The sequence below is a fragment of the Platichthys flesus genome, chromosome 16, assembly GCF_949316205.1.
Source record: "Platichthys flesus chromosome 16, fPlaFle2.1, whole genome shotgun sequence".
Lineage (NCBI taxonomy): Eukaryota > Metazoa > Chordata > Actinopteri > Pleuronectiformes > Pleuronectidae > Platichthys > Platichthys flesus.
The window spans coordinates 20,043,686-20,068,263 of record NC_084960.1 but is presented as its reverse complement, the minus strand read 5'-3'; the positions used below and the strand labels follow the sequence as shown (position 1 = coordinate 20,068,263).

The window sequence follows — 24,578 nt, the reverse complement described above, 5'->3', positions numbered from 1 at the left end:
ACACAGGGGGATTAGCTCAAATGGTAGAGAGCTCGCTTTGCATGTGAGAGGTAGTGGGATCGATGCCCACATTCTCCACTAGAACCATTAATTCCCCTTTGTGAGTGACATCCATTGTCTTCGACCTTAAGATGAAACTTATCGGCTGCAAACACGTGTGCATAGGCTTGCTGTGGTTTCTTGAAAACCTGTCACTTCTCTTTCCAGATCCTCTTTCAGTTTTAACTTATTTGTGGGAGGCTACAGGTATTTCCACTCTCTGGCCCTTTGCATATCTTTACATTGCTTGTAACCCTAATGACTCACACCATAGCGAAATGCTATACACACCTTGACCCAAGGAGCTCCACACAATACCATTTGGTGGGGGGTTAAACGACCTGCAAGTTTAAACACCAACTCTGAGTATAGGTGAAGATCCTAGAGAGATTTCATACCTGAAACCTCCCACAAGTATTTTAGAACTAAAGAAGCCTCTTGGACGACCAGTGTAACATCTTCAAAAAAACACAAGCAAGGCCAGTTGCCTATGTACGCAGGTACAATACCAGAAAACATAAGTTAGAGTCCTGTAGTCCCCTAAATTGTTCTCCAGTAAAGAAATGATAACCAACTGTGGTCTGCACGCATGGGTTAAAATCCAGTTTTTTCAGCAATAGTTTTCTTCTTCTTCTTGTGTCCACAGCCACTTGTCACCATTGTAACATGTCTCTTAAGAGCAGGAAAAGTTTCAATTTTAGGAGATAAATTTACCTCTGAATAGGACGAGGTGGCCGAGTGGTCAAGGCGATGGACTGCTAATCCATTGTGCTCTGCACGCGTGGGTTCGAATCCCATCCTTGTCGCAGTGAAGTTTACAAGACACAAAGTTCTACTCTAAATGACTGAATCAGCTTACTCTGCTGCTTGAGATTATTATCTCAAATGCTGTATATTGTCACGTGTACTGACAAAAACGCTAACCAGGTGCTCTGAATCTCTCACCAACTTGAAATGACAGATTAGAAACATATTATTGGGGAAAATATCAGCATTTAGTTAGTGTCTAAGTATGGTGATACGCCACCATGTGCTCTCAAGAAAAATGTCCTTCCTACTTGGCGCTGGCTCTATAACTCTCTGAACCATGCTGGAAGGATGGAACTGCATTTTTCTGTATAATATCAGTCCATGGCATAAAAACAAGGAAACCCATCTTGTTTTAGAAGGGGACTATATCAAACTGAATTACAGAACTTTCCCAACCAGACTAAAATGAAGATATTACAAATTTCCTGGAGAATGTGGGCATAGATCCCACTACTTCTCCCATGCTAAGCGAGCACTCTACCATTTGAGCTAATTCCCCATCCGCAGCGCTCTCTGTAAATGACTTACTTGTCCAGTCTCCCCTGAGGGCCTGTGATGAGAGACTTCATTCATTTGTCTAGGCAATGTGATCCAGTCCAGGACAGAACAACATACACGCTGAAGAGGTTGCCATGATTTGCCACAGAAGCTAATCTTACACAGGGGGATTATCTCAAATGGTAGAGCGCTCGCTTTGCATGTGAGAGGTAGTGGGATCGATGCCCACATTCTACAATATTGAACCCTCCATTCCCCTTTGTGAGTGACATCCATTGTCTTCGACCTTAAGATGAAACTTATCGGCTGCAAACACGTGTGCATAGGCTTGCTGTGGTTTCTTGAAAACCTGTCACTTCTCTTTCCAGATCCTCTTTCAGTTTTAACTTATTAGTGGGAGGCTACAGGTATTTCCATTCTCTGGCCCTTTGCATATCTTGACATTGCGTGTAACCCTAATGACTCACACCATAGCGAAATGCTATACACACCTTGACCCAAGGAGCTCCACACAATACCATTTGGTGGGGGGTTAAACGACCTGCAAGTTTAAACACCAACTCTGAGTATAAGTGAAGATCCTAGAGAGATTTCATACCTGAAACCTCCCACAAGTCTTTTAGAACTAAAGAAGCCTCTTGGACGACCAGTGTAACATCTTCAAAAAAACACAAGCAAGGCCAGTTGCCTATGTATGCAGGTACAATACCAGAAAACATAAGTTAGAGTCCTGTAGTCCCCTAAATTGTTCTCCAGTAAAGAAATGATAACCAACTGTGGTCTGCACGCATGGGTTAAAATCCAGTTTTTTCAGCAATAGTTTTCTTCTTCTTCTTGTGTCAACAGCCACTTGTCACCATTGTAACATGTCTCTTAAGAGCAGGAAAAGTTTGAATTTTAGGAGATAAATTTACCTCTGAATAGGACGAGGTGGCCGAGTGATCAAGGCGATGGACTGCTAATCCATTGTGCTCTCCATGCGTGGGTTCGAAGCCCATCCTTGTCACAGTGAAGTTTACAAGACACAAAGTTCTACTCTAATTGACTGAATCAGCTTACTCTGCTGCTTGAGATTATTATCTCAAATGCTGTATTCTCGTCACGTGTACTGACAAAAACGCTAACCAGGTGCTCTGAATCTCTCACCAACTTGAAATGACCAATTAGAAACATATTATTGGGGAAAATATGAGCATTTAGTTAGTGTCTAAGTATGGTGATACGCCACCATGTGCTCTCAAGAAAAATGTCCTTCCTACTTGGCGGTGGCTCTATAACTCTCTGAACCATGCTGGAAGGATGGAACTGCATTTTTCTGTATAATATCAGTCCATGGCATAAAAACAAGGAAACCCATCTTGTTTTAGAAGGGGACTATATCAAACTGAATTGCAGAACTTTCCCAACCAGCCTAAAATCAAGATATTACAAATTTCCTGGAGAATGTGGGCATCGATCCCACTACTTCTCGCATGCTAAGCGAGCGCTCTACCATTTGAGCTAATTCCCCATCTGCAGAGCTCTCTGTAAATGACTTACTTGTCCAGTCTCCCCTGAGGGCCTGTGATGAGAGACTTCATTCATTTGTCTAGGCAATGTGATCCAGTCCAGGACAGAACAACATACACGCTGAAGAGGTTGCCATGATTTGCAACAGAAACTATTCTTACACAGGGGGATTAGCTCAAATGGTAGAGCACTCGCTTTGCATGTGAGAGGTAGTGGGATCGATGCCCACATTCTCCACTATTGAACCCTTAATTCCCCTTTGTTAGTGACATCCATTGTCTTCGACCTTAAGATGAAACTTATCGGATGCAAACACGTGTGCATAGGCTTGCTGTGGTTTCTTGAAAACCTGTCACTTCTCTTTCCAGATCCTCTTTCAGTTTTAACTTTTTAGTTGGAGGCTACAGGTATTTCCACTCTCTGGCCCTTTGCATATCTTGACATTGCGTGTAACCCTAATGACTCAAACCATAGCGAAATGCTATACACACCTTGACCCAAGGAGCTCCACAAAATACCATTTCATGGGGGGTTAAACGACCTGCAAGTTTAAACACCAACTCTGAGTATAGGTGAAGATCCTAGAGAGATGTCATACCTGAAACCTCCCACAAGTCTTTTAGAACTAAAGAAGCCTCTTGGACGACCAGTGTAACATCTTCAAAAAAACACAAGCAAGGCCAGTTGCCTATGTATGCAGGTACAATACCAGAAAACATAAGTTAGAGTCCTGTAGTCCCCTAAATTGTTCTCCAGTAAAGAAATGATAACCAACTGTGGTCTGCACGCATGGGTTAAAATCCAGTTTTTTCAGCAATAGTTTTCTTCTTCTTCTTGTGTCCACAGCCACTTGTCACCATTGTAACATGTCTCTTAAGAGCAGGAAAAGTTTGAATTTTAGGAGATAAATTTACCTCTGAATAGGACGATGTGGCCGAGTGGTCAAGGCGATGGACTGCTAATCCATTGTGCTCTGCAAGCGTGGGTTCGAATCCCATCCTTGTCGCAGTGAAGTTTACAAGACACAAAGTTCTACTCTAATTGACTGAATCAGCTTACTCTGCTGCTTGAGATTATTATCTCAAATGCTGTATTCTCGTTACGTGTACTGACAAAAACGCTAACCAGGTGCTCTGAATCTCTCACCAACTTGAAATGACAGATTAGAAACATATTATTGGGGAAAATATCAGCATTTAGTTAGTGTCTAAGTATGGTGATACGCCACCATGTGCTCTCAAGAAAAATGTCCTTCCTACTTGGCGCTGGCTCTATAACTCTCTGAACCATGCTGGAAGGATGGAACTGCATTTTTCTGTATAATATCAGTCCATGGCATAAAAACAAGGAAACCCATCTTGTTTTAGAAGGGGACTATATCAAACTGAATTACAGAACTTTCCCAACCAGACTAAAATCAAGATATTACAAAATTCCTGGAGAATGTGGGCATCGATCCCACTACTTCTCGCATGCTAAGCGAGCTCTCTACCATTTGAGCTAATTCCCCATCCGCAGAGCTCTCTGTAAATGACTTACTTGTCCAGTCTCCCCTGAGGGCCTGTGATGAGAGACTTCATTCATTTGTCTAGGCAATGTGATCCAGTCCAGGACAGAACAACATACACGCTGAAGAGGTTGCCATGATTTGCCACAGAAACTATTCTTACACAGGGGGATTATCTCAAATGGTAGAGCGCTCGCTTTGCATGTGAGAGGTAGTGGGATCGATGCCCACATTCTCCACTATTGAACCATTAATTCCCCTTTGTGAGTGACATCCATTGTCTTCGACCTTAAGATGAAACTTATCGGCTGCAAACACGTGTGCATAGGCTTGCTGTGGTTTCTTGAAAATCTGTCACTTCTCTTTCCAGATCCTCTTTCAGTTTTAACTTATTTGTGGGAGGCTACAGGTATTTCCAGTCTCTGGCCCTTTGCATATCTTTACATTGCGTGTAACCCTAATGACTCACACCATAGCGAAATGCTATACACACCTTGACCCAAGGAGCTCCACACAATACCATTTGGTGGGGGGTTAAACGACCTGCAAGTTTAAACACCAACTCTGAGTATAGGTGAAGATCCTAGAGAGATTTCATACCTGAAACCTCCCACAAGTCTTTTAGAACTAAAGAAGCCTCTTGGACGACCAGTGTAACATCTTCAAAAAAACACAAGCAAGGCCAGTTGCCTATGTACGCAGGTACAATACCAGAAAACATAAGTTAGAGTCCTGTAGTCCCCTAAATTGTTCTCCAGTAAAGAAATGATAACCAACTGTGGTCTGCACGCATGGGTTAAAATCCAGTTTTTTCAGCAATAGTTTTCTTCTTCTTCTTGTGTCCACAGCCACTTGTCACCATTGTAACATGTCTCTTAAGAGCAGGAAAAGTTTCAATTTTAGGAGATAAATTTACCTCTGAATAGGACGAGGTGGCCGAGTGGTCAAGGCGATGGACTGCTAATCCATTGTGCTCTGCACACGTGGGTTCGAATCCCATCCTCGTCGCAGTGAAGTTTACAAGACACAAAGTTCTACTCTAATTGACTGAATCAGCTTACTCTGCTGCATGAGATTATTGTCTCAAATTCTGTATTCTCGTCACGTGTACTGACAAAAACGCTAACCAGGTGCTCTGAATCTCTCACCAACTTGAAATGACAGATTAGAAACATATTATTGGGGAAAATATCAGCATTTAGTTAGTGTCTAAGTATGGTGATACGCCACCATGTGCTCTCAAGAAAAATGTCCTTCCTACTTGGCGCTGGCTCTATAACTCTCTGAACCATGCTGGAAGGATGGAACTGCATTTTTCTGTATAATATCAGTCCATGGCATAAAAACAAGGAAACCCATCTTGTTTTAGAAGGGGACTATATCAAACTGAATTACAGAACTTTCCCAACCAGACTAAAATCAAGATATTACAAAATTCCTGGAGAATGTGGGCATCGATCCCACTACTTCTCGCATGCTAAGCGAGCGCTCTACCATTTGAGCTAATTCCCCATCCGCAGAGCTCTCTGTAAATGACTTACTTGTCCAGTCTCCCCTGAGGGCCTGTGATGAGAGACTTCATTCATTTGTCTAGGCAATGTGATCCAGTCCAGGACAGAACAACATACACGCTGAAGAGGTTGCCATGATTTGCCACAGAAACTATTCTTACACAGGGGGATTAGCTCAAATGGTAGAGCGCTCGCTTTGCATATGAGAGGTAGTGGGATCGATGCCCACATTCTCCACTAGAACCATTAATTCCCCTTTGTGAGTGACATCCATCGTCTTCGACCTTAAGATGAAACTTATCGGCTGCAAACACGTGTGCATAGGCTTGCTGTGGTTTCTTGAAAACCTGTCACTTCTCTTTCCAGATCCTCTTTCAGTTTTAACTTATTTGTGGGAGGCTACAGGTATTTCCACTCTCTGGCCCTTTGCATATCTTTACATTGCGTGTAACCCTAATGACTCACACCATAGCGAAATGCTATACACACCTTGACCCAAGGAGCTCCACACAATACCATTTGGTGGGGGGTTAAACGACCTGCAAGTTTAAACACCAACTCTGAGTATAGGTGAAGATCCTAGAGAGATTTCATACCTGAAACCTCCCACAAGTATTTTAGAACTAAAGAAGCCTCTTGGACGACCAGTGTAACATCTTCAAAAAAACACAAGCAAGGCCAGTTGCCTATGTACGCAGGTACAATACCAGAAAACATAAGTTAGAGTCCTGTAGTCCCCTAAATTGTTCTCCAGTAAAGAAATGATAACCAACTGTGGTCTGCACGCATGGGTTAAAATCCAGTTTTTTCAGCAATAGTTTTCTTCTTCTTCTTGTGTCCACAGCCACTTGTCACCATTGTAACATGTCTCTTAAGAGCAGGAAAAGTTTCAATTTTAGGAGATAAATTTACCTCTGAATAGGACGAGGTGGCCGAGTGGTCAAGGCGATGGACTGCTAATCCATTGTGCTCTGCACGCGTGGGTTCGAATCCCATCCTTGTCGCAGTGAAGTTTACAAGACACAAAGTTCTACTCTAATTGACTGAATCAGCTTACTCTGCTGCTTGAGATTATTATCTCAAATGCTGTATATTGTCACGTGTACTGACAAAAACGCTAACCAGGTGCTCTGAATCTCTCACCAACTTGAAATGACAGATTAGAAACATATTATTGGGGAAAATATCAGCATTTAGTTAGTGTCTAAGTATGGTGATACGCCACCATGTGCTCTCAAGAAAAATGTCCTTCCTACTTGGCGCTGGCTCTATAACTCTCTGAACCATGCTGGAAGGATGGAACTGCATTTTTCTGTATAATATCAGTCCATGGCATAAAAACAAGGAAACCCATCTTGTTTTAGAAGGGGACTATATCAAACTGAATTACAGAACTTTCCCAACCAGACTAAAATCAAGATATTACAAAATTCCTGGAGAATGTGGGCATCGATCCCAGTACTTCTCGCATGCTAAGCGAGCTCTCTACCATTTGAGCTAATTCCCCATCCGCAGAGCTCTCTGTAAATGACTTACTTGTCCAGTCTCCCCTGAGGGCCTGTGATGAGAGACTTCATTCATTTGTCTAGGCAATGTGATCCAGTCCAGGACAGAACAACATACACGCTGAAGAGGTTGCCATGATTTGCCACAGAAACTATTCTTACACAGGGGGATTATCTCAAATGGTAGGGCGCTCGCTTTGCATGTGAGAGGTAGTGGGATCGATGCCCACATTCTCCACTATTGAACCATTAATTCCCCTTTGTGAGTGACATCCATTGTCTTCGACCTTAAGATGAAACTTATCGGCTGCAAACACGTGTGCATAGGCTTGCTGTGGTTTCTTGAAAATCTGTCACTTCTCTTTCCAGATCCTCTTTCAGTTTTAACTTATTTGTGGGAGGCTACAGGTATTTCCAGTCTCTGGCCCTTTGCATATCTTTACATTGCGTGTAACCCTAATGACTCACACCATAGCGAAATGCTATACACACCTTGACCCAAGGAGCTCCACACAATACCATTTGGTGGGGGGTTAAACGACCTGCAAGTTTAAACACCAACTCTGAGTATAGGTGAAGATCCTAGAGAGATTTCATACCTGAAACCTCCCACAAGTCTTTTAGAACTAAAGAAGCCTCTTGGACGACCAGCGTAACATCTTCAAAAAAACACAAGCAAGGCCAGTTGCCTATGTACGCAGGTACAATACCAGAAAACATAAGTTAGAGTCCTGTAGTCCCCTAAATTGTTCTCCAGTAAAGAAATGATAACCAACTGTGGTCTGCACGCATGGGTTAAAATCCAGTTTTTTCAGCAATAGTTTTCTTCTTCTTCTTGTGTCCACAGCCACTTGTCACCATTGTAACATGTCTCTTAAGAGCAGGAAAAGTTTCAATTTTAGGAGATAAATTTACCTCTGAATAGGACGAGGTGGCCGAGTGGTCAAGGCGATGGACTGCTAATCCATTGTGCTCTGCACACGTGGGTTCGAATCCCATCCTCGTCGCAGTGAAGTTTACAAGACACAAAGTTCTACTCTAATTGACTGAATCAGCTTACTCTGCTGCATGAGATTATTGTCTCAAATTCTGTATTCTCGTCACGTGTACTGACAAAAACGCTAACCAGGTGCTCTGAATCTCTCACCAACTTGAAATGACAGATTAGAAACATATTATTGGGGAAAATATCAGCATTTAGTTAGTGTCTAAGTATGGTGATACGCCACCATGTGCTCTCAAGAAAAATGTCCTTCCTACTTGGCGCTGGCTCTATAACTCTCTGAACCATGCTGGAAGGATGGAACTGCATTTTTCTGTATAATATCAGTCCATGGCATAAAAACAAGGAAACCCATCTTGTTTTAGAAGGGGACTATATCAAACTGAATTACAGAACTTTCCCAACCAGACTAAAATCAAGATATTACAAAATTCCTGGAGAATGTGGGCATCGATCCCACTACTTCTCGCATGCTAAGCGAGCTCTCTACCATTTGAGCTAATTCCCCATCCGCAGAGCTCTCTGTAAATGACTTACTTGTCCAGTCTCCCCTGAGGGCCTGTGATGAGAGACTTCATTCATTTGTCTAGGCAATGTGATCCAGTCCAGGACAGAACAACATACACGCTGAAGAGGTTGCCATGATTTGCCACAGAAACTATTCTTACACAGGGGGATTAGCTCAAATGGTAGAGACCTCGCTTTGCATGTGAGAGGTAGTGGGATCGATGCCCACATTCTCCACTAGAACCATTAATTCCCCTTTGTGAGTGACATCCATTGTCTTCGACCTTAAGATGAAACTTATCGGCTGCAAACACGTGTGCATAGGCTTGCTGTGGTTTCTTGAAAACCTGTCACTTCTCTTTCCAGATCCTCTTTCAGTTTTAACTTATTTGTGGGAGGCTACAGGTATTTCCACTCTCTGGCCCTTTGCATATCTTTACATTGCGTGTAACCCTAATGACTCACACCATAGCGAAATGCTATACACACCTTGACCCAAGGAGCTCCACACAATACCATTTGGTGGGGGGTTAAACGACCTGCAAGTTTAAACACCAACTCTGAGTATAGGTGAAGATCCTAGAGAGATTTCATACCTGAAACCTCCCACAAGTATTTTAGAACTAAAGAAGCCTCTTGGACGACCAGTGTAACATCTTCAAAAAAACACAAGCAAGGCCAGTTGCCTATGTACGCAGGTACAATACCAGAAAACATAAGTTAGAGTCCTGTAGTCCCCTAAATTGTTCTCCAGTAAAGAAATGATAACCAACTGTGGTCTGCACGCATGGGTTAAAATCCAGTTTTTTCAGCAATAGTTTTCTTCTTCTTCTTGTGTCCACAGCCACTTGTCACCATTGTAACATGTCTCTTAAGAGCAGGAAAAGTTTCAATTTTAGGAGATAAATTTACCTCTGAATAGGACGAGGTGGCCGAGTGGTCAAGGCGATGGACTGCTAATCCATTGTGCTCTGCACGCGTGGGTTCGAATCCCATCCTTGTCGCAGTGAAGTTTACAAGACACAAAGTTCTACTCTAAATGACTGAATCAGCTTACTCTGCTGCTTGAGATTATTATCTCAAATGCTGTATATTGTCACGTGTACTGACAAAAACGCTAACCAGGTGCTCTGAATCTCTCACCAACTTGAAATGACAGATTAGAAACATATTATTGGGGAAAATATCAGCATTTAGTTAGTGTCTAAGTATGGTGATACGCCACCATGTGCTCTCAAGAAAAATGTCCTTCCTACTTGGCGCTGGCTCTATAACTCTCTGAACCATGCTGGAAGGATGGAACTGCATTTTTCTGTATAATATCAGTCCATGGCATAAAAACAAGGAAACCCATCTTGTTTTAGAAGGGGACTATATCAAACTGAATTACAGAACTTTCCCAACCAGACTAAAATCAAGATATTACAAAATTCCTGGAGAATGTGGGCATCGATCCCACTACTTCTCGCATGCTAAGCGAGCGCTCTACCATTTGAGCTAATTCCCCATCCGCAGAGCTCTCTGTAAATGACTTACTTGTCCAGTCTCCCCTGAGGGCCTGTGATGAGAGACTTCATTCATTTGTCTAGGCAATGTGATCCAGTCCAGGACAGAACAACATACACGCTGAAGAGGTTGCCATGATTTGCCACAGAAACTATTCTTACACAGGGGGATTAGCTCAAATGGTAGAGCGCTCGCTTTGCATATGAGAGGTAGTGGGATCGATGCCCACATTCTCCACTAGAACCATTAATTCCCCTTTGTGAGTGACATCCATCGTCTTCGACCTTAAGATGAAACTTATCGGCTGCAAACACGTGTGCATAGGCTTGCTGTGGTTTCTTGAAAACCTGTCACTTCTCTTTCCAGATCCTCTTTCAGTTTTAACTTATTTGTGGGAGGCTACAGGTATTTCCACTCTCTGGCCCTTTGCATATCTTTACATTGCGTGTAACCCTAATGACTCACACCATAGCGAAATGCTATACACACCTTGACCCAAGGAGCTCCACACAATACCATTTGGTGGGGGGTTAAACGACCTGCAAGTTTAAACACCAACTCTGAGTATAGGTGAAGATCCTAGAGAGATTTCATACCTGAAACCTCCCACAAGTATTTTAGAACTAAAGAAGCCTCTTGGACGACCAGTGTAACATCTTCAAAAAAACACAAGCAAGGCCAGTTGCCTATGTACGCAGGTACAATACCAGAAAACATAAGTTAGAGTCCTGTAGTCCCCTAAATTGTTCTCCAGTAAAGAAATGATAACCAACTGTGGTCTGCACGCATGGGTTAAAATCCAGTTTTTTCAGCAATAGTTTTCTTCTTCTTCTTGTGTCCACAGCCACTTGTCACCATTGTAACATGTCTCTTAAGAGCAGGAAAAGTTTCAATTTTAGGAGATAAATTTACCTCTGAATAGGACGAGGTGGCCGAGTGGTCAAGGCGATGGACTGCTAATCCATTGTGCTCTGCACGCGTGGGTTCGAATCCCATCCTTGTCGCAGTGAAGTTTACAAGACACAAAGTTCTACTCTAATTGACTGAATCAGCTTACTCTGCTGCTTGAGATTATTATCTCAAATGCTGTATATTGTCACGTGTACTGACAAAAACGCTAACCAGGTGCTCTGAATCTCTCACCAACTTGAAATGACAGATTAGAAACATATTATTGGGGAAAATATCAGCATTTAGTTAGTGTCTAAGTATGGTGATACGCCACCATGTGCTCTCAAGAAAAATGTCCTTCCTACTTGGCGCTGGCTCTATAACTCTCTGAACCATGCTGGAAGGATGGAACTGCATTTTTCTGTATAATATCAGTCCATGGCATAAAAACAAGGAAACCCATCTTGTTTTAGAAGGGGACTATATCAAACTGAATTACAGAACTTTCCCAACCAGACTAAAATCAAGATATTACAAAATTCCTGGAGAATGTGGGCATCGATCCCAGTACTTCTCGCATGCTAAGCGAGCTCTCTACCATTTGAGCTAATTCCCCATCCGCAGAGCTCTCTGTAAATGACTTACTTGTCCAGTCTCCCCTGAGGGCCTGTGATGAGAGACTTCATTCATTTGTCTAGGCAATGTGATCCAGTCCAGGACAGAACAACATACACGCTGAAGAGGTTGCCATGATTTGCCACAGAAACTATTCTTACACAGGGGGATTAGCTCAAATGGTAGAGAGCTCGCTTTGCATGTGAGAGGTAGTGGGATCGATGCCCACATTCTCCACTAGAACCATTAATTCCCCTTTGTGAGTGACATCCATTGTCTTCGACCTTAAGATGAAACTTATCGGCTGCAAACACGTGTGCATAGGCTTGCTGTGGTTTCTTGAAAACCTGTCACTTCTCTTTCCAGATCCTCTTTCAGTTTTAACTTATTTGTGGGAGGCTACAGGTATTTCCACTCTCTGGCCCTTTGCATATCTTTACATTGCGTGAAACCCTAATGACTCACACCATAGCGAAATGCTATACACACCTTGACCCAAGGAGCTCCACACAATACCATTTGGTGGGGGGTTAAACGACCTGCAAGTTTAAACACCAACTCTGAGTATAGGTGAAGATCCTAGAGAGATTTCATACCTGAAACCTCCCACAAGTATTTTAGAACTAAAGAAGCCTCTTGGACGACCAGTGTAACATCTTCAAAAAAACACAAGCAAGGCCAGTTGCCTATGTACGCAGGTACAATACCAGAAAACATAAGTTAGAGTCCTGTAGTCCCCTAAATTGTTCTCCAGTAAAGAAATGATAACCAACTGTGGTCTGCACGCATGGGTTAAAATCCAGTTTTTTCAGCAATAGTTTTCTTCTTCTTCTTGTGTCCACAGCCACTTGTCACCATTGTAACATGTCTCTTAAGAGCAGGAAAAGTTTCAATTTTAGGAGATAAATTTACCTCTGAAGAGGACGAGGTGGCCGAGTGGTCAAGGCGATGGACTGCTAATCCATTGTGCTCTGCACGCGTGGGTTCGAATCCCATCCTTGTCGCAGTGAAGTTTACAAGACACAAAGTTCTACTCTAAATGACTGAATCAGCTTACTCTGCTGCTTGAGATTATTATCTCAAATTCTGTATTCTCGTCACGTGTACTGACAAAAACGCTAACCAGGTGCTCTGAATCTCTCACCAACTTGAAATGACAGATTAGAAACATATTATTGGGGAAAATATCAGCATTTAGTTAGTGTCTAAGTATGGTGATACGCCACCATGTGCTCTCAAGAAAAATGTCCTTCCTACTTGGCGCTGGCTCTATAACTCTCTGAACCATGCTGGAAGGATGGAACTGCATTTTTCTGTATAATATCAGTCCATGGCATAAAAACAAGGAAACCCATCTTGTTTTAGAAGGGGACTATATCAAACTGAATTGCAGAACTTTCCCAACCAGCCTAAAATCAAGATTTTACAAATTTCCTGGAGAATGTGGGCATCGATCCCACTACTTCTCGCATGCTAAGCGAGCGCTCTACCATTTGAGCTAATTCCCCATCTGCAGAGCTCTCTGTAAATGACTTACTTGTCCAGTCTCCCCTGAGGGCCTGTGATGAGAGACTTCATTCATTTGTCTAGGCAATGTGATCCAGTCCAGGACAGAACAACATACACGCTGAAGAGGTTGCCATGATTTGCAACAGAAACTATTCTTACACAGGGGGATTAGCTCAAATGGTAGAGCACTCGCTTTGCATGTGAGAGGTAGTGGGATCGATGCCCACATTCTCCACTATTGAACCATTAATTCCCCTTTGTGAGTGACATCCATTGTCTTCGACCTTAAGATGAAACTTATCGGCTGCAAACACGTGTGCATAGGCTTGCTGTGGTTTCTTGAAAATCTGTCACTTCTCTTTCCAGATCCTCTTTCAGTTTTAACTTATTTGTGGGAGGCTACAGGTATTTCCAGTCTCTGGCCCTTTGCATATCTTTACATTGCGTGTAACCCTAATGACTCACACCATAGCGAAATGCTATACACACCTTGACCCAAGGAGCTCCACACAATACCATTTGGTGGGGGGTTAAACGACCTGCAAGTTTAAACACCAACTCTGAGTATAGGTGAAGATCCTAGAGAGATTTCATACCTGAAACCTCCCACAAGTCTTTTAGAACTAAAGAAGCCTCTTGGACGACCAGCGTAACATCTTCAAAAAAACACAAGCAAGGCCAGTTGCCTATGTACGCAGGTACAATACCAGAAAACATAAGTTAGAGTCCTGTAGTCCCCTAAATTGTTCTCCAGTAAAGAAATGATAACCAACTGTGGTCTGCACGCATGGGTTAAAATCCAGTTTTTTCAGCAATAGTTTTCTTCTTCTTCTTGTGTCCACAGCCACTTGTCACCATTGTAACATGTCTCTTAAGAGCAGGAAAAGTTTCAATTTTAGGAGATAAATTTACCTCTGAATAGGACGAGGTGGCCGAGTGGTCAAGGCGATGGACTGCTAATCCATTGTGCTCTGCACACGTGGGTTCGAATCCCATCCTCGTCGCAGTGAAGTTTACAAGACACAAAGTTCTACTCTAATTGACTGAATCAGCTTACTCTGCTGCATGAGATTATTGTCTCAAATTCTGTATTCTCGTCACGTGTACTGACAAAAACGCTAACCAGGTGCTCTGAATCTCTCACCAACTTGAAATGACAGATTAGAAACATATTATTGGGGAAAATATCAGCATTTAGTTAGTGTCTAAGTATGGTGATACGCCACCATGTGCTCTCAAGAAAAATGTCCTTCCTACTTGGCGCTGGCTCTATAACTCTCTGAACCATGCTGGAAGGATGGAACTGCATTTTTCTGTATAATATCAGTCCATGGCATAAAAACAAGGAAACCCATCTTGTTTTAGAAGGGGACTATATCAAACTGAATTACAGAACTTTCCCAACCAGACTAAAATCAAGATATTACAAAATTCCTGGAGAATGTGGGCATCGATCCCACTACTTCTCGCATGCTAAGCGAGCTCTCTACCATTTGAGCTAATTCCCCATCCGCAGAGCTCTCTGTAAATGACTTACTTGTCCAGTCTCCCCTGAGGGCCTGTGATGAGAGACTTCATTCATTTGTCTAGGCAATGTGATCCAGTCCAGGACAGAACAACATACACGCTGAAGAGGTTGCCATGATTTGCCACAGAAACTATTCTTACACAGGGGGATTAGCTCAAATGGTAGAGAGCTCGCTTTGCATGTGAGAGGTAGTGGGATCGATGCCCACATTCTCCACTAGAACCATTAATTCCCCTTTGTGAGTGACATCCATTGTCTTCGACCTTAAGATGAAACTTATCGGCTGCAAACACGTGTGCATAGGCTTGCTGTGGTTTCTTGAAAACCTGTCACTTCTCTTTCCAGATCCTCTTTCAGTTTTAACTTATTAGTGGGAGGCTACAGGTATTTCCATTCTCTGGCCCTTTGCATATCTTGACATTGCGTGTAACCCTAATGACTCACACCATAGCGAAATGCTATACACACCTTGACCCAAGGAGCTCCACACAATACCATTTGGTGGGGGGTTAAACGACCTGCAAGTTTAAACACCAACTCTGAGTATAAGTGAAGATCCTAGAGAGATTTCATACCTGAAACCTCCCACAAGTCTTTTAGAACTAAAGAAGCCTCTTGGACGACCAGTGTAACATCTTCAAAAAAACACAAGCAAGGCCAGTTGCCTATGTATGCAGGTACAATACCAGAAAACATAAGTTAGAGTCCTGTAGTCCCCTAAATTGTTCTCCAGTAAAGAAATGATAACCAACTGTGGTCTGCACGCATGGGTTAAAATCCAGTTTTTTCAGCAATAGTTTTCTTCTTCTTCTTGTGTCAACAGCCACTTGTCACCATTGTAACATGTCTCTTAAGAGCAGGAAAAGTTTGAATTTTAGGAGATAAATTTACCTCTGAATAGGACGAGGTGGCCGAGTGATCAAGGCGATGGACTGCTAATCCATTGTGCTCTCCATGCGTGGGTTCGAAGCCCATCCTTGTCACAGTGAAGTTTACAAGACACAAAGTTCTACTCTAATTGACTGAATCAGCTTACTCTGCTGCTTGAGATTATTATCTCAAATGCTGTATTCTCGTCACGTGTACTGACAAAAACGCTAACCAGGTGCTCTGAATCTCTCACCAACTTGAAATGACCAATTAGAAACATATTATTGGGGAAAATATGAGCATTTAGTTAGTGTCTAAGTATGGTGATACGCCACCATGTGCTCTCAAGAAAAATGTCCTTCCTACTTGGCGGTGGCTCTATAACTCTCTGAACCATGCTGGAAGGATGGAACTGCATTTTTCTGTATAATATCAGTCCATGGCATAAAAACAAGGAAACCCATCTTGTTTTAGAAGGGGACTATATCAAACTGAATTGCAGAACTTTCCCAACCAGCCTAAAATCAAGATATTACAAATTTCCTGGAGAATGTGGGCATCGATCCCACTACTTCTCGCATGCTAAGCGAGCGCTCTACCATTTGAGCTAATTCCCCATCTGCAGAGCTCTCTGTAAATGACTTACTTGTCCAGTCTCCCCTGAGGGCCTGTGATGAGAGACTTCATTCATTTGTCTAGGCAATGTGATCCAGTCCAGGACAGAACAACATACACGCTGAAGAGGTTGCCATGATTTGCAACAGAAACTATTCTTACACAGGGGGATTAGCTCAAATGGTAGAGCACTCGCTTTGCATGTGAGAGGTAGTGGGATCGATGCCCACATTCTCCACTATTGAACCCTTAATTCCCCTTTGTTAGTGACATCCATTGTCTTCGACCTTAAGATGAAACTTATCGGATGCAAACACGTGTGCATAGGCTTGCTGTGGTTTCTTGAAAACCTGTCACTTCTCTTTCCAGATCCTCTTTCAGTTTTAACTTTTTAGTTGGAGGCTACAGGTATTTCCACTCTCTGGCCCTTTGCATATCTTGACATTGCGTGTAACCCTAATGACTCAAACCATAGCGAAATGCTATACACACCTTGACCCAAGGAGCTCCACAAAATACCATTTCATGGGGGGTTAAACGACCTGCAAGTTTAAACACCAACTCTGAGTATAGGTGAAGATCCTAGAGAGATGTCATACCTGAAACCTCCCACAAGTCTTTTAGAACTAAAGAAGCCTCTTGGACGACCAGTGTAACATCTTCAAAAAAACACAAGCAAGGCCAGTTGCCTATGTATGCAGGTACAATACCAGAAAACATAAGTTAGAGTCCTGTAGTCCCCTAAATTGTTCTCCAGTAAAGAAATGATAACCAACTGTGGTCTGCACGCATGGGTTAAAATCCAGTTTTTTCAGCAATAGTTTTCTTCTTCTTCTTGTGTCCACAGCCACTTGTCACCATTGTAACATGTCTCTTAAGAGCAGGAAAAGTTTGAATTTTAGGAGATAAATTTACCTCTGAATAGGACGATGTGGCCGAGTGGTCAAGGCGATGGACTGCTAATCCATTGTGCTCTGCAAGCGTGGGTTCGAATCCCATCCTTGTCGCAGTGAAGTTTACAAGACACAAAGTTCTACTCTAATTGACTGAATCAGCTTACTCTGCTGCTTGAGATTATTATCTCAAATGCTGTATTCTCGTCAGGTGTACTGGCAAAAACGCTAACCAGGTGCTCTGAATTTCTCACCAACTTGAAATGACAGATTAGAAACATATTATTGGGGAAAATATGAGCATTTAGTTAGTGTCTAAGTATGGTGATACGCCACCATGTGCTCTCAAGAAAAATGTCCTTCCTACTCTATAACTCTCTGAACCATGCTGGAAGGATGGAACTGCATTTTTCTGTATAATATCAGTCCATGGCATAAAAACAAGGAAACCCATCTTGTTTTAGAAGGGGACTATATCAAACTGAATTACAGAACTTTCCCAACCAGACTAAAATGAAGATATTACAAATTTCCTGGAGAATGTGGGCATCGATCCCACTACTTCTCCCATGCTAAGCGAGCGCTCTACCATTTGAGCTAATTCCCCATCCGCAGAGCTCTCTGTAAATGACTTACTTGTCCAGTCTCCCCTGAGGGCCTGTGATGAGAGACTTCATTCATTTGTCTAGGCAATGTGATCCAGTCCAGGACAGAACAACATACACGCTGAAGAGGTTGCCATGATTTGCCACAGAAGCTAATCTTACACAGGGGGATTATCTCAAATGGTAGAGCGCTCGCTTTGCATGTGAGAGGTAGTGGGATCGATGCCCACATTCTACAATATTGAACCCTCCATTCCCCTTTGTGAGTGACATCCATTGTCTTCGACCTTAAGATGAAACTTATCGGCTGCAAACACGTGTGCATAGGCTTGCTGTGGTTTCTTGAAAACCTGTCACTTCTCTTTCCAGATCCTCTTTCAGTTTTAACTTATTAGTGGGAGGTTCCATTCTCTGGCCCTTTGCATATCTTGACATTGCGTGTAACACTAATGACTCACACCATAGCGAAATGCTATACACACCTTGACCCAAGGAGCTCCACACAATACCATTTGGTGGGGGGTTAAACGACCTGCAAGTTTAAACACCAACTCTGAGTATAAGTGAAGATCCTAGAGAGATTTCATACCTGAAACCTCCCACAAGTCTTTTAGAACTAAAGAAGCCTCTTGGACGACCAGTGTAACATCTTCAAAAAAACACAAGCAAGGCCAGTTGCCTATGTATGCAGGTACAATACCAGAAAACATAAGTTAGAGTCCTGTAGTCCCCTAAATTGTTCTCCAGTAAAGAAATGATAACCAACTGTGGTCTGCACGCATGGGTTAAAATCCAGTTTTTTCAGCAATAGTTTTCTTCTTCTTCTTGTGTCAACAGCCACTTGTCACCATTGTAACATGTCTCTTAAGAGCAGGAAAAGTTTGAATTTTAGGAGATAAATTTACCTCTGAATAGGACGAGGTGGCCGAGTGATCAAGGCGATGGACTGCTAATCCATTGTGCTCTCCATGCGTGGGTTCGAAGCCCATCCTTGTCACAGTGAAGTTTACAAGACACAAAGTTCTACTCTAATTGACTGAATCAGCTTACTCTGCTGCTTGAGATTATTATCTCAAATGCTGTATTCTCGTCACGTGTACTGACAAAAACGCTAACCAGGTGCTCTGAATCTCTCACCAACTTGAAATGACCAATTAGAAACATATTATTGGGGAAAATATGAGCATTTAGTTAGTGTCTAAGTATGGTGATACGCCACCATGTGCTCTCAAGAAAAATGTCCTTCCTACTTGGCGGTGGCTCTATAACTCTCTGAACCATGCTGGAAGGATGGAACTGCATTTTTCTGTATAATATCAGTCCATGGCATAAAAACAAGCAAACCCATCTTGTTTTAGAAGGGGACTATATCAAACTGAATTGCAGAACTTTCCCAACCAGCCTAAAATCAAGATTTTACAAATTTCCTGGAGAATGTGGGCATCGATCCCACTACTTCTCGCATGCTAAGCGAGCGCTCTACCATTTGAGCTAATTCCCCATCTGCAGAGCTCTCTGTAAATGACTTACTTGTCCAGTCTCCCCTGAGGGCCTGTGATGAGAGACTTCATTCATTTGTCTAGGCAATGTGATCCAGTCCAGGACAGAACAACATACACGCTGAAGAGGTTGCCATGATTTGCAACAGAAACTATTCTTACACAGGGGGATTAGCTCAAATGGTAGAGCACTCGCTTTGCATGTGAGAGGTAGTGGGATCGATGCCCACATTCTCCACTATTGAACCCTTAATTCCCCTTTGTTAGTGACATCCATTGTCTTCGACCTTAAGATGAAACTTATCGGATGCAAACACGTGTGCATAGGCTTGCTGTGGTTTCTTGAAAACCTGTCACTTCTCTTTCCAGATCCTCTTTCAGTTTTAACTTTTTAGTTGGAGGCTACAGGTATTTCCACTCTCTGGCCCTTTGCATATCTTGACATTGCGTGTAACCCTAATGACTCAAACCATAGCGAAATGCTATACACACCTTGACCCAAGGAGCTCCACAAAATACCATTTCATGGGGGGTTAAACGACCTGCAAGTTTAAACACCAACTCTGAGTATAGGTGAAGATCCTAGAGAGATGTCATACCTGAAACCTCCCACAAGTCTTTTAGAACTAAAGAAGCCTCTTGGACGACCAGTGTAACATCTTCAAAAAAACACAAGCAAGGCCAGTTGCCTATGTATGCAGGTACAATACCAGAAAACATAAGTTAGAGTCCTGTAGTCCCCTAAATTGTTCTCCAGTAAAGAAATGATAACCAACTGTGGTCTGCACGCATGGGTTAAAATCCAGTTTTTTCAGCAATAGTTTTCTTCTTCTTCTTGTGTCCACAGCCACTTGTCACCATTGTAACATGTCTCTTAAGAGCAGGAAAAGTTTGAATTTTAGGAGATAAATTTACCTCTGAATAGGACGATGTGGCCGAGTGGTCAAGGCGATGGACTGCTAATCCATTGTGCTCTGCAAGCGTGGGTTCGAATCCCATCCTCGTCGCAGTGAAGGTTAGAAGACACAAAGTTCTACTCTAATTGACTGAATCTGCTTCATGAGATTATTATCTCAAATGCTGTATTCTCGTCACGTGTACTGACAAAAACGCTGCATTTTTCTGTATAATATCAGTCCATGGCATAAAAACAAGGAAACCCATCTTGTTTTAGAAGGGGACTATATCAAACTGAATTGCAGAACTTTCCCAACCAGCCTAAAATCAAGATATTACAAATTTCCTGGAGAATGTGGGCATCGATCCCACTACTTCTCGCATGCTAAGCGAGCGCTCTACCATTTGAGTTAATTCCCCATCTGCAGAGCTCTCTGTAAATGACTTACTTGTCCAGTCTCCCCTGAGGGCCTGTGATGAGAGACTTCATTCATTTGTCTAGGCAATGTGATCCAGTCCAGGACAGAACAACATACACGCTGAAGAGGTTGCCATGATTTGCCACAGAAACTATTCTTACACAGGGGGATTAGCTCAAATGGTAGAGCACTCGCTTTGCATGTGAGAGGTAGTGGGATCGATGCCCACATTCTCCACTATTGAACCCTTAATTCCCCTTTGTGAGTGACAATCCATTGTCTTCGACCTTAAGATGAAACTTATCGGATGCAAACACGTGTGCATAGGCTTGCTGTGGTTTCTTGAAAACCTGTCACTTCTCTTTCCAGATCCTCTTTCAGTTTTAACTTATTAGTGGGAGGCTACAGGTATTTCCACTCTCTGGCCCTTTGCATATCTTGACATTGTGTGTAACCCTAATGACTCACACCATAGCGAAATGCTATACACACCTTGACCCAAGGAGCTCCACACAATACCATTTGGTGGGGGGTTAAACGACCTGCAAGTTTAAACACCAACTCTGAGTATAGGTGAAGATCCTAGAGAGATTTCATACCTGAAACCTCCCACAAGTCTTTTAGAACTAAAGAAGCCTCTTGGACGACCAGTGTAACATCTTCAAAAAAACACAAGCAAGGCCAGTTGCCTATGTACGCAGGTACAATACCAGAAAACATAAGTTAGAGCCCTGTAGTCCCCTAAATTGTTCTCCAGTAAAGAAATGATAACCAACTGTGGTCTGCACGCATGGGTTAAAATCCTGTTTTTTCTGCAATAGTTTTCTTCTTCTTCTTGTGTCCACAGCCACTTGTCACCATTGTAACATGTCTCTTAAGAGCAGGAAAAGTTTGAATTTTAGGAGATAAATTTACCTCTGAATAAGACGATGTGACCGAGTGGTCAAGGCGATGGACTGCTAATCCATTGTGCTCTGCACGCGTGGGTTGGAATCCCATCCTTGTCGCAGTGAAGTTTACAAGACACAAAGTTCTACTCTAATTGACTGAATCAGCTTACTCTGCTGCTTGAGATTATTATCTCAAATGCTGTATTCTCGTCACGTGTACTGACAAAAACGCTAACTAGGTGCTCTGAATTTCTCACCAACTTGAAATGACAGATTAGAAACATATTATTGGGGAAAATATGAGCATTTAGTTAGTGTCTAAGTATGGTGATACGCCACCATGTGCTCTCAAGAAAAATGTCCTTCCTACTTGGCGCTGGCTCTATAACTCTCTGAACCATGCTGGAAGGATGGAACTGCATTTTTCTGTATAATATCAGTCCATGGCATAAAAACAAGGAAACCCATCTTGTTTTAGAAGGGGACTATATCTAACTGAATTACAGAACTTTCCCAACCAGACTAAAATGAAGATATTACAAATTTCCTGGAGAATGTGGGCATCGATCCCACTACTTCTCCCATGCTAAGCGAGCGCTCTACCATTTTAGCTAATTCCCCATCCGCAGCACTCTCTGTAAATGACTTACTTGTCCAGTCTCCCCTGAGGGCCTGTGATGAGAGACTTCATTCATTTGTCTAGGCAATGTGATCCAGTCCAGGACAGAACAACATACACGCTGAAGAGGTTGCCATGGTTTGCCGCAGAAGCTAATCTTACACAGGGGGATTATCTCAAATGGTAGAGCGCTCGCTTTGCATGTGAGAGGTAGTGGGATCGATGCCCACATTCTACAATATTGAACCCTCCATTCCCCTTTGTGAGTGACATCCATTGTCTTTGACCTTAAGATGAAACTTATCGGCTGCAAACACGTGTGCATAGGCTTGCTGTGGTTTCTTGAAAACCTGTCACTTCTCTTTCCAGATCCTCTTTCAGTTTTAACTTATTAGTGGGAGGCTACAGGTATTTCCACTCTCTGGCCCTTTGCATATCTTGACATTGCGTGTAACCCTAATGACTCACACCATAGCGAAATGCTATACACACCTTGACCCAAGGAGCTCCACACAATACCATTTGGTGGGGGGTTAAACGACCTGCAAGTTTAAACACCAACTCTGAGTATAGGTGAAGATCCTAGAGAGATTTCATACCTGAAACCTCCCACAAGTCTTTTAGAACTAAAGAAGCCTCTTGGACGACCAGTGTAACATCTTCAAAAAAACACAAGCAAGGCCAGTTGCCTATGTACGCAGGTACAATACCAGAAAACATAAGTTAGAGTCCTGTAGTCCCCTAAATTGTTCTCCAGTAAAGAAATGATAACCAACTGTGGTCTGCACGCATGGGTTGAAATCCAGTTTTTTCAGCAATAGTTTTCTTCTTCTTCTTGTGTCCACAGCCACTTGTCACCATTGTAACATGTCTCTTAAGAGCAGGAAAAGTTTGAATTTTAGGAGATAAATTTACCTCTGAATAGGACGAGGTGGCCGAGTGGTCAAGGCGATGGACTGCTAATCCATTGTGCTCTGCACGCGAGGGTTCGAATCCCATCCTCGTCGCAGTGAGGATGTATATTACAGATATTATAAATTTCCTGGAGAATGTGGGCATCGATCCCACTACTTCTCGCATGCTAAGCGAGCGCTCTACCATTTGAGTTAATTCCCCATCTGCAGAGCTCTCTGTAAATGACTTACTTGTCCAGTCTCCCCTGAGGGCCTGTGATGAGAGACTTCATTCATTTGTCTAGGCAATGTGATCCAGTCCAGGACAGAACAACTTACACGCTGAAGAGGTTGCCATGATTTGCCACAGAAACTATTATTACACAGGGGGATTAGCTCAAATGGTAGAGCACTCGCTTTGCATGTGAGAGGTAGTGGGATCGATGCCCACATTCTCCACTATTGAACCCTTAATTCCCCTTTGTGAGTGACATCCATTGTCTTCGACCTTAAGATGAAACTTATCGGATGCAAACACGTGTGCATAGGCTTGCTGTGGTTTCTTGAAAACCTGTCACTTCTCTTTCCAGATCCTCTTTCAGTTTTAACTTATTAGTGGGAGGCTACAGGTATTTCCACTCTCTGGCCCTTTGCATATCTTGACATTGTGTGTAACCCTAATGACTCACACCATAGCGAAATGCTATACACACCTTGACCCAAGGAGCTCCTCACAATACCATTTGGTGGGGGGTTAAACGACCTGCAAGTTTAAACACCAACTCTGAGTATAGGTGAAGATCCTAGAGAGATTTCATACCTGAAACCTCCCACAAGTCTTTTAGAACTAAAGAAGCCTCTTGGACGACCAGTGTAACATCTTCAAAAAAACACAAGCAAGGCCAGTTGCCTATGTACGCAGGTACAATACCAGAAAACATAAGTTAGAGCCCTGTAGTCCCCTAAATTGTTCTCCAGTAAAGAAATGATAACCAACTGTGGTCTGCACGCATGGGTTAAAATCCTGTTTTTTCTGCAATAGTTTTCTTCTTCTTCTTGTGTCCACAGCCACTTGTCACCATTGTAACATGTCTCTTAAGAGCAGGAAAAGTTTGAATTTTAGGAGATAAATTTACCTCTGAATAGGACGAGGTGGCCGAGTGGTCAAGGCGATGGACTGCTAATCCATTGTGCTCTGCACGCGTGGGTTCGAATCCCATCCTCGTCGCAGTGAAGTTTACAAGACACAAAGTTCTACTCTAATTGACTGAATCAGCTTACTCTGCTGCATGAGATTATTGTCTCAAATTCTGTATTCTCGTCACATGTACTGACAAAAACGCTAACCAGGTGCTCTGAATCTCTTACCAACTTGAAATGACTGATTAGAAACATATTATTGGGGAAAATATGAGCATTTAGTTAGTGTCTAAGTATGGT

General features: G+C 42.7%; 9 non-coding genes across 9 annotated transcripts; all 9 read left to right on the top strand.

The window, feature by feature from the left end:
* Window positions 1-763: 763 nt before the first annotated feature.
* Window positions 764-845, top strand: trnas-gcu (transfer RNA serine (anticodon GCU)). The gene has a single exon. It is a non-coding gene; the product is annotated as a tRNA-Ser (tRNA).
* Window positions 846-5,289: 4,444 nt separating this feature from the next.
* trnas-gcu (transfer RNA serine (anticodon GCU)) lies at window positions 5,290-5,371 on the top strand. The gene has a single exon. It is a non-coding gene; the product is annotated as a tRNA-Ser (tRNA).
* A 1,425-nt stretch (window positions 5,372-6,796) lies between these two features.
* Window positions 6,797-6,878, top strand: trnas-gcu (transfer RNA serine (anticodon GCU)). Its single transcript has one exon. It is a non-coding gene; the product is annotated as a tRNA-Ser (tRNA).
* A 1,426-nt stretch (window positions 6,879-8,304) lies between these two features.
* On the top strand, window positions 8,305-8,386 carry trnas-gcu (transfer RNA serine (anticodon GCU)). The gene has a single exon. It is a non-coding gene; the product is annotated as a tRNA-Ser (tRNA).
* Window positions 8,387-9,811: 1,425 nt separating this feature from the next.
* trnas-gcu (transfer RNA serine (anticodon GCU)) lies at window positions 9,812-9,893 on the top strand. The gene has a single exon. It is a non-coding gene; the product is annotated as a tRNA-Ser (tRNA).
* Window positions 9,894-11,317: 1,424 nt separating this feature from the next.
* trnas-gcu (transfer RNA serine (anticodon GCU)) lies at window positions 11,318-11,399 on the top strand. The gene has a single exon. It is a non-coding gene; the product is annotated as a tRNA-Ser (tRNA).
* Window positions 11,400-12,823: 1,424 nt separating this feature from the next.
* Window positions 12,824-12,905, top strand: trnas-gcu (transfer RNA serine (anticodon GCU)). The gene has a single exon. It is a non-coding gene; the product is annotated as a tRNA-Ser (tRNA).
* A 1,427-nt stretch (window positions 12,906-14,332) lies between these two features.
* trnas-gcu (transfer RNA serine (anticodon GCU)) lies at window positions 14,333-14,414 on the top strand. The gene has a single exon. It is a non-coding gene; the product is annotated as a tRNA-Ser (tRNA).
* A 9,870-nt stretch (window positions 14,415-24,284) lies between these two features.
* On the top strand, window positions 24,285-24,366 carry trnas-gcu (transfer RNA serine (anticodon GCU)). The gene has a single exon. It is a non-coding gene; the product is annotated as a tRNA-Ser (tRNA).
* The last annotated feature ends 212 nt before the right edge of the window (window positions 24,367-24,578 follow it).